Source organism: Gossypium arboreum, chromosome 3, assembly GCF_025698485.1.
Source record: "Gossypium arboreum isolate Shixiya-1 chromosome 3, ASM2569848v2, whole genome shotgun sequence".
NCBI classification, from domain to species: Eukaryota; Viridiplantae; Streptophyta; class Magnoliopsida; order Malvales; family Malvaceae; genus Gossypium; species Gossypium arboreum.
Genome location: NC_069072.1, coordinates 22,163,039 through 22,173,843, shown reverse-complemented (window position 1 = coordinate 22,173,843; position 10,805 = coordinate 22,163,039). Strand labels below are relative to the sequence as shown.

The window sequence follows — 10,805 nt, the reverse complement described above, 5'->3', positions numbered from 1 at the left end:
AACCCATGGTGAGGGCACCTTCTCAGTAAGTCCTTGTATCTCTCCCATGCATCGTAAAGTGTTTCTAAATTCATCTACACAAAAGAAGAGATATCATTACGTAATTTAGCCGTTTTAGCCGGCGGAAAGTATTTTAGTAAAAATTTTTTGGTCATTTGTTCCCAAGTAGTGATAGACCCTCGTGGTAACGAGTTCAACCACTGTTTAGCTTTGTTCCTCAGTGAGAAAGGGAACAACCGAAGACGTATGGCATCATCAGAAACGCCATTGATTTTAAATGTATCGTAGAATTCCAGAAAGTTTGCTAAGTGAGCGTTGGGATCTTCATCCTGCGAACCGTCAAACTGAACAAACTGTTGTATCATTTGAATTGTGTTAGGTTTCAGTTCAAAAGTGTTTGCAGTTACAGTAGGTCTAACTATGCTAGATTCAGTTCCTGTTAAAGAAGGTTTAGCATAGTCATACATAGTACGTGGAGCAGGATTTTGATTAGCCACAATTGTAGGAGGCAGCTGATTGTCTTCGTTTTCAGCCATCTCTTCGGTTGGGGGTTGAGTATCGTCTTCTTGCTCGTTCTCCGTGTATCTTAAGCTGCGCCTTATTTCTCTTTGGTTTCTACGAACTGTGCGATTGATTTCTTCGTCAAAAAGTAATGGTCCCGACGGGTTTCTTCTAGTCATAAACTATAAAAACCTGCCAAGAGAAAGAAAAAGTAAATTAATAAATAATAATAATAAAATAAAATTAAATTTCAAGAAAAATAAATGGCTAAAGTAATAAAATTGAGTGTTCCTAATATTTCAGTTCCCCGACAATGGTGCCAAAAACTTGATCGCGTGATTCGTAACAAGTAATAAATATTTATAATGAAGATCAAACCTAGACTAACTATTATCACGACGAAAAGGCAAGCGCACCTATCGAACAATAGTATAGTAACGGAAAGACCGAGATATCGTACCCAAGGGAACCAAAAGTACTAGTAATAACTATCTTTTTTTTATTTAACCTAGAAATAAAGAGGGGTTGTTTATTAAATTGATTAACTAAACTAATTAACTGATTAAACTAAAGCAAAGAGAAAATTTGGAAAAAGACTTGAAGAAAAGTAATTGATAAAGACGACACCCAAGGAGGAATCCACCTAGATTTCACTTGTTATCTGACTTTGAACCAGACGATTTATTCACTTGACTTGATCCGTGAGACTCCCTAACCTATATTATTATTTCATTCGAGACTAATAACATCTAGCCCTCAGTTGAATTAATCGAAATCTCTTTCTTAATCAAAACCCCTAGGGAAGTAGTAAATCGATCTATGGACTCCCATATTAGGTTTCACCCTAATCCGGTAAAATCTCGTAACCTTATTTCTAGGCGTTCAATCAACTCCGCTTAATTATGCCAAATCTACTCTTAGACAGGGACTTTTGCTCCTCTGCATAAGCACATCAAATCATGAATTAATACCCGGAATATTAACTCAAGCATTAATAACACATAATTAATAACAAATCAAGTATTTATCATACAGTTCAGATAATAATAACAAGATCCATCATAGGTTTCAACCCCCTTAGGTATCTAAGGGGTTTAGTTCATAATAAAATAAGAGTACATCTCAAAAGTATGAAAATAACAAAACATAAAGAAAACTCTAAAACCCCTGAAGGAATTCTGAGAGAGATCTTCAGTCTTGGAGTAGCTTCAGTTTTTGGGATGGATCGTCTGGCTTCCTTCAAGTAATTCTCGGCGTGTGGTTCTGTACTCCAGAAAAGTTCTGGAGGAGGGGGGCAGACTTTCTAAGCCATACTTAGGGTGTTTATATAGGCTTTGGATTGGCTTTCTTCCTCTCTAACTATCCTTTTCCGTGTAAAATACAACTCTTTGAAAAAGGGACACGCCCGTGTGCCACGGCCGTGTGACGTGTTTGCCAGGCCGTGTTCTATCCGTTAAATTGCACACGGCTGTGTGGGTCAATGGCCAGGCTGTGTGAATCGTGAAAGCCTTGGTCGACACTCTCAAAAGACACGAGCATGTGAGCAGCTCGTGTGGCAAGGCTTAGGCCGTGTCATTTTCTCGATTTGGTCCGTTTTATCCCTTTTTGGCTTATTTTTGGCTCCTTTTGACTCTTGGTGCTCTCCTAAGTACAAAACATGAAATAACCAGATTAAGAGCACCAAAATCCACAAATTTAGTAATAAACATCCATAAATATGTTAAGTATTTGGGGTAAAAATATGTATAATTTGGCGTTTATCAATTACGTGCAACATGAATAATATTTATGAGATATATGTGATTCGGCATTTAAGGAAGTTATATATGCTTATATTGGATTGATTGAAGTTTTTAGTGCATTATATGTTAGTAGATGAAAATAGTTGCTACAAGGTGATTGACGAAATGACATTGGATAAATCTATTTAAGTAATTGAACATGACTTGTTTGATGTGAGTTTATATATCTATTCATGTATATATATGTGCTTATAGTATGGTTGATATGTACATGTGCAGGGAAATGTAAAATTTGTTAGATATTTATAAGCTATTAAATGTGTATAAATGTATTGAATTAGCCAAGTAGACTTAGAATTTAAAATGAGATATTTATAACCTAGTGTTCATACTTAAGTTGTAATAATATGTTAATACACGAATGACTTAAGAATAAAAAAACTATAGATATGATATTCCATAATGAAATCATTTATATGCTATATGTTCTGCATGTATATTGCATTGTTTTGGATATATATATACTTTGGATTATGTTTCATTTAATCTATGTGGTGAATGATAATAAATTATGATTAGATTTTGGATTAAGTCATAAGCATTAATGTGATTTGAATCGTGAATTGCAATGAACGTATGATTTGCATATGTAATACTCTAGTTAAATCTATGTGATTATGACTTGATTTAATATGATAATGTTTGGAACTGTGTTTTCATTTAGTAATGCCTCGTAACCCTATTCTGGCAACGGATACGGGTTAGGGGTGTTACATTTTATTGGTATTAGAGGTATGATTTAGTCGGTTCTAGGACTAACGTAGCGTGTGTGAGTTTAGCTATACATGCCATAATTATATACTGCGATAGTATGATGACTTCTAACATTTGAAATGTATTTTCATATAGTAAATGGATCCCGACAGAGCTGTAGCTGATGATGTCGAGAGTGTAGCGCCAGCTCTCGTGCAAGGGACAATGTCGCTTGATTCTCGACCGATTCCGAGTAATCAAGAAAGTGAGGCTAAGTAAGCCTTCTATCAAATGGTGAATGACTGGTTTACTTAATATATTCGGACTAACTCGGCTGCACAACAACCTCCACCCCCTATTGATCCGTCTTTGATGCTTGCTGTACCTCAAGTAAGTGATCTATTGAGATTGTATAAGCCACCTGTTGATAAAATCAGAAAACATGAGGCTGAAGAGTTTAAAGCTACAGATGATGATGATGCTGAGTGGGCTGAGTTTTGGCTGCATAATACTATCCGTGTGTTTGATGACCTGTCCTGTATCCCAGATGAATGTTTGAAGTGTGCCATATCTTTTCTTTGAGACACAGCATATCACTGGTGGAATACCCTAGTATCAGTGGTTCTGAGAGAGCGGGTGACCTGGGAATTCTTCCAAACTAAGTTCCGTAAGAAGTATATCAACCAGAGATTTATTGATCAGAAGCGAAAAGAATTTCTAGAGCTGAAATAGGGTCGAATGACAGTGACAGAGTATGAGCAGAAATTTGTGAGACTCAATCGGTATGCCCGAGAGTGTGTTTCTACTGAAGCTATAATGTGTAAAAGATTTGAAGATGGGTTTAATGAAGACATTAAATTTTTAGTTGGCATACTTGAGATAAAAGAGTTTGTGGTACTTGTTGAGCGGGCCTGCAAGGCTGAAGAGCTCGGGAAAGAGAAAAAGAAAGCTAATTTTGAAGCTAGAGACTCACATAAGAGATCATTCAGCAGGTCAGTCCAGTCGGCACCAAAGAAGTTTTGAGATGATTTCAGTTGTTCAAAAGCCACTTCGGGTTATTCTCGACGAGACCAGAATAGACCACCGGTGAGTTCAAGAGCTACCTCAGTAGCCAGTGTGGGTAATGTCAGATCAAATCATCCCGAGTGTAAACATTATGGTAAACGACATCCTGGCAGTTGCAGATGACATGATCGGGCCTGTTTTAAATGTGGATCGACGGATCATTATATTCGAGATTGCCCAGGGTTAGCTGAAGAAAATCCAGTGCAGAACACGAGGTCGGGTAATACTGCGGCTCGGGGTAGACCACAGAGAAATGCGGGTGATGCGAGTGGCAATCGGAAAGGAAATAAAGATACAGCAGTCAGGTCTGAGGCTCATGCACTTGCTAGAGCCTATGCCATTCGCGCGTGAGAGGAGGCTTCAGCCCCAGACGTTATTACTAGTACATTCACTCTTTATGATACAAATGTAATTGCATTAATTGATCCTTATTCTACTCATTCTTATGCGTGTGAGACATTAGTATTCAGCAAGACTCTACCTGTCGAGTCCACTGAGTTTGTGATTAGAGTGTCAAACGCCTTGGGCCGGTGTGTTATGGTTGACAAAGTGTGTAAGACTTGTCCTTTAATGGTTCGAGATCTGTGCTTTCCGGTTGATTTGATGTTGCTGCCATTTGATGAGTTTGACATAATTCTGGGTATAGATTGGTTGACTTTACATGATGCTGTGGTGAACTGTAAGAAAAAGACCATTGATGTACGGAGTCATAATAATGAGATTGTTCAGATTGAATCCAGTGATTTGAAGGGGTTACCAGCAGTGATTTCTTCGATGTTAGCTCAGAAATATATGAGAAAAGGCTGTGAAGCTTACTTTGCATATGTGCTTGACAGTAAAGTGGCTGAAAGGAACATTGAATCAGTACATGTTGTATGTGAGTACCCAGATGTGTTTCCTGAAGATTACCGGGTTTGCCACTGATACGGGAGGTAGAGTTTGGTATTGAGTTAATGCTCAGAAGACTCTAATATCCATAGCTTTGTACAGAATGACACCTACAGAATTAAAAGAATTGAAAGCTTAGTTGCAAGAATTGATAGATAGAGGTTTCGTATGACTGAGTTTCTCTCCGTGGGGTGCACCTGTGTTGTTTGTGAAAAAAGAAAGATGGAACTATGAGAATGTGCATTGATTATAGACAGCTTAATAAGGTGACTACAAAGAATAAGTATCTGTTGCCACGGATTAACGATCTATTTGACCAACTAAAAGAGGCTACAGGGTTTTTAAAGATAGATTTGAGATCGGGTTACTATCAGTTATGAGTTAAAGACTCCGATGTGCCAAAGAATGCTTTCAGAATGAGGTACGGACACTATGAGTTTTTGGTTATGCCATTCGGACTCACTAATGCACTTGATGTTTTCATGGATTTGATGAATCGAATCTTTAGACCGTATCTGGATCGGTTTGTGGTTGTGTTTATAGATGATACTTTGATCTACTCTCGTGATGAAATTGAACATGCAGAACATTTGAGACTTGTGTTGCAAACTTTGTGAGATAGGTAGTTGTATGCAAAATTCAGTAAATGTGAGTTCTAGTTAAGTGAAGTCAATTTTCTGGGTTATGTGATATCAACATCAGGTATTCGGTTGGTCTGAGCAAAATTTCAGCTATACTTGATTGGAAACCTTCGAAGAATGTTTCTGAAGTCTGGAGCTTTCTGGGACTTGCTGGTTATTATAGACGGTTCGTGAAAGGTTTCTCTATGATTGCTGCCCCGATGACAAAGCTATTGCAGAAAGATGTTAAGTTCGAATGGTCAGAGAAGTGCCAGAGGAGTTTTGATTAGTTGAAAGCCCTATTGACCGAAGCTCCAGTACTAGTTCAACCAGAATCGGGTAAAGAATTTGTTATTTATAGTGATGCATCTTTAAATGGTTTGGGCTGTGTTTTGATGCAGGAAGGTAAAGTTATAGCTTATACCTCGAGACAGTTGAAGCCACATGAAAAGAACTATCCGACACACGATCTAGAATTGACAACCATTATGTTCGCATTAAAAATTTGGCGTCACTATCTATTCTGTAAGAAATGTCATGTTTATTCTGATCATAAAAGCTTGAAATACTTGATGACTCAGAAAGATCTGAATTTGAGACAACGCCGATGGTTAGAATTGTTAAAAAACTATGAACTTGTAATTGACTACACCCGGGAAAGGCTAATGTTGTTGCTGATGCTTTAAGCATAAAATTACTATTTTCTTTATGCGCAATAAATGCGCATATGTCCATGTCTGATGATGGTTCGATAGTTGCTGAATTGAAAGCAAGACCGTCATTTATTCAACAAATTCGTGATGCTCAGAAGATTGATAATGAGTTGATCACAAAACGAGCTTAGTGTGAGACGAATGCAAATTAGAATTCAGAATTGATACTGATGATTGTTTAGATTCAGAGATCGAATATGCGTTCTGAGGAACTCAGTGTTGATTCAAATGATTTTGAATGAAGCTCATAGCAGTATGTTATCTGTTCATCCAGAAAGTACAAAAATGTATAATGATCTGAAACAGCTTTACTGGTGGCATGGAATGAAACGAGACATTTCTGACTTTTTTGCAAGATGCTTAGTCTGTCAACAAGTAAAAGCCCAGCATTAGATACCTTCAGGATTTCTTCAGCTTATCATAATACCTGAGTGGAAGTGGGATAGAGTCATAATGGATTTTGTATCTGGATTACTGTTGACACCGAGCAAGAAGGATGCAGTTTGGGTTGTTGTGTATAGATTGACTAAATCAACTCATTTTGTTCCGATACGTACGGACTACTCGTTGGATAAGCTGGCTGAATTGTATGTTTCTCAGATTGTGAGATTACATGGTGTGCCTATATCTATTGTTTCAGATAGAGATCCAAGGTTTACATTGCGATTTTGGAAGAAACTACAAGATGCACTGGGTACGAAATTACATTTCAGTACTACTTTCCATCTGCAAACAGATGGCCAATCTGATGAATTATTCAGATACTTGAGGATATGTTGAGATGTTGTATTCTCGAGTTTGAAGGTACGTGGGAACGATACCTGCCTCTGATTGAATTTGCGTATAATAATAGCTTTCAATCGAGTATCAAAATGGCACCTTATAAGATTTGTATGGTCGTAAGTGTCGTACATCGTTATACTGGATTGAGCTCAGTAAAAATAAGATACACGGGGTCGACTTGATCAGATAAAATGAACAGAAGGTGAAAGTGATTCGTGAAAGTCTAAAAGTAGCATCAGATCGTCAGAAATCTTATGTGGACTTGAAACACAAGGATATAGAGTTTCAGATTGGAGATAAAGTTTTCTTGAAAGTTTCACCGTGGAAGAAAATACTTAGGTTTGGTCGCAAAGGCAAATTGAGTCCGAGGTTTATTCGGTCGTATGAGGTAATAGAGCGTATCGGGCCAGTTGCTTACAGATTATCATTGCCACCTGAGTTAGAAAAGATCCACAATGTATTCCACATTTCGATGCTTTGAAGGTATCGATCTGATCCTTCACATGTGATTAGTTCGTCTGAGATTGAAATTCAACCTGATATGACCTACAAAGAAGAACCGATTTGCATTTTGACTCGTGAGGTTAAAGAGTTGCGGAATAAGAAGATTCTGTTAGTTAAAGTATTATGGCATAAGCACGGAGTTGAGGAAGCAACATGGGAGCCAGAGGATACAATGAGGGAACGTTATCCAAACCTATTCACAGGTAAGATTTTCAGGGACGAAAATCCTTAAGGGGGGAGAGTTGTAACAACCCGATTTAGACCCTAATCGGAACTATGGTTTCGGGACCACAAATTCGAGTTAGAAAAATATTTTAAAATTATTTTCAATGTTTATTCTGTGTGAATTTTTTCTGTGAAAAATTTGTGATTTAATTTTGTCGTTTAGGTGTCTGATTAAATAAAGGGACTTAATCGCGTAAAGTGAAAATTAGGTGGTTATTTCTAAAAGGGGCTAATTTGCACTTGGCTTTTAAAATAGAAGCCTTTAAGAGATAATTAGCCCAATATCAAGTGAAGTGGACGGTAATGGGCATGTTATAAATGATTTTATAATTTGATAACTAAGGTTAATAAGGTAAAATAATAATAAGTCATATATATGATATAATATATGATAATTTAACTAAGTGCTCATAATATTCCACCATAGTCGAAACACAAACAAGGAAGAAAAAGAAAAGAAAACCTAGGTTCGACACTTTCAAGCTTGATTCAAGGTAAGTTCTAGCTCGGTTTTTAATAATTTCTACGTTTTTGAGATCGTTGCTTCGAGTACTACAAAACCCAAGCTTTAATTTTTGATTTTGATGAATATTTTGAGTTGTGGCATTGTTGATAGTTTGTGATTTTTGTTGTTTGATGATGAAAAGTGGAAGATATGTTTTAGATTAACATGTTTTGTATTTGAATTTTTGATGATTTTGAGTAATTAGGACTTAATTGCAAAAATAATACTTTGAGGGGCTAAAATGTGAAACAAATTGAATATATGGACTTGTTTGAGAGTGGGTAAAATTCAGCCCAACATAAGTATAGGGAAATTTTGTGTATTTTATATTTTGTGCAATAGGGACTAAATTGTAAAAATTGTAAATGTCAGGGGTAAAATGGTAATTTTCCCATTTATGTGTTTTTGGACTAAATTGAATAAAAATATGTTGAATGAACTTAATTTGAATATGTTTAGATCAAGAACCAAAGAAATCAGATTTGGACCGAGGAAAAACGAAAGTTGTCGACTAGCAGCCCCATCTCGTTTTACGACGTCTGAGGTAAGTTTATAAGCAAATAGACGTGTTTATTGGTAATTTAATGTTATATTTATATGCTGCTATGAAATGTTAGAATTTAAATATGCTATGGCCGAACATGATTAAATTTGGCTACTACACTTCCGAGTACGATTCGACCGAGTTACAACGTCTAAAAGTCCTGTATGAACCTTTGGAATAGTTAGGATATATATGTCATGACATAGGATTCAGATATATGTGTGCGAGTAAGACCATAGCATCGATTTGTGATTCCGATATGTGTTTACGAGTAAGATCCTGTCTGGGACAGTGGCATCGATATGTGGCTACATGTAAGACCACGTCTGGGACGTTGGCATTGTATGATTTATGTGATTATCTGAGTGTCCTATCCAATTCTGAATGGTTCATCGGGAAAAGGTAAATTGTGTACGGATGAGTAAAAAAACGAGATAAATGGCCAAGTATGAATTAGATTGTTGGTTACTAGTAAAAGAGTAAGTATATAGCTTGATATTTGTCACAAGTTATGTATTATGCATATGTTGAATCAATGGGAAATTGCTATGTGTATTCGGCTTATTGACTAAGTAAATTGAATATTATTGAAATGATGCCTAACTATGTGTACATATGGGACCATATATATATTTGATTGCATATCAAGCTTAGGTATATAAAGTTTGTTGTGATATTTGAGTTCAAATATTGGAGAGTATGTAAATTAGGTTTTTATAATGTTTATGGACTTGGAAATTAATTGTTAAAATGCTAATTTGTCCATATGAATATTCGGCCAAAGTAGTTTCTTATATGTATGAAAATATATTAATAATGAAATTCATATGTTTGTGATTGAATATGGTAATGATGATATAATTTGATTTAGTTTAGTTGATTAGTTGATAATATTGAATTGTTTATTTGCTTATAACTTACTAAGTTATAAATAGCTTACTGTGTGTATATTTGTCTTTATTTATAGTTTTGGAGTCAAGCTACAAGCTCGTGGGCTGTCAGCCAAGCTCATCACACTATCTACTATTTTGGTACCTTTTTAGCTAAACTTAAATTATGGCATGTAAGGCTGGAATTTACCTTTGCAATGCTGAATGTTGGTTATGTATATAAGTCATACGAAAATGGCTAATCTTTTATTTTTGTATTTAGTCATGGTGAGTATGAGTTATGTTTATTTTAGTTTTATAGTTATATGCCGTGAAGGTATAATATTCATGACAGCCTAAATGCTTTGAAATGGTTTGCTTAACATGGGAAGCTTTGGTCGAATGTGTTCTTGGCTTGAATGTTAAGTCAGACTGTTTATAAGTAAATTACTAAAGGAAACTAGGATATGCATGTGGTGTTAGGTAGTAAATTCGGCTTTAAAGGAATAAAAGCAATATATGTATTTATCAAAATTGATAATTGATATGGTTTTGTTTTGATTATGATTTAAATTGTTCAGTTATAATGTTATATATTATAACATGCATAGTACATGTGTTTAGTGATGTAAGTGTTGGAAATGGCTTGCAAACGGTCACGATATATATATATTTTATTTATAGCATGTTAGTTAGTTTGGATAAATTTTGGACAGCTAAGAATAATGTATGATACTAATGGTTATGTTTTATTCATGGTTGTGTTCGGATAAGATTAAGGTAGTAGTGTTCGGTCATATTACATACAACATGAATAATATTTATGAGATATATGTGATTCGGCATTTAAGGAAGTTATATATGCTTATATTGGATTGATTGAACTTTTTAGTGAATTATATGTTAGTAGATGAAAATAGTTGCTACAAGGTGATTGATGAAATGACATTGGATAAATCTATTTAAGTAATACATGACTTGTTTGATGTGAGTTTATATATCTATTCATGTATATATATGTGCTTATAATATGGTTGATATGTACATGTGCAGGGCAATGTAAAATTTGTTAGATATCTATAAGCTATTAAAT

General features: G+C 35.6%; 1 non-coding gene across 1 annotated transcript; it reads left to right on the top strand.

The window, feature by feature from the left end:
- On the top strand, positions 1-107 carry LOC128291209 (small nucleolar RNA R71). Its single transcript, XR_008280985.1, has one exon. It is a non-coding gene; the product is annotated as a small nucleolar RNA R71 (small nucleolar RNA).
- Positions 108-10,805: the final 10,698 nt, after the last annotated feature.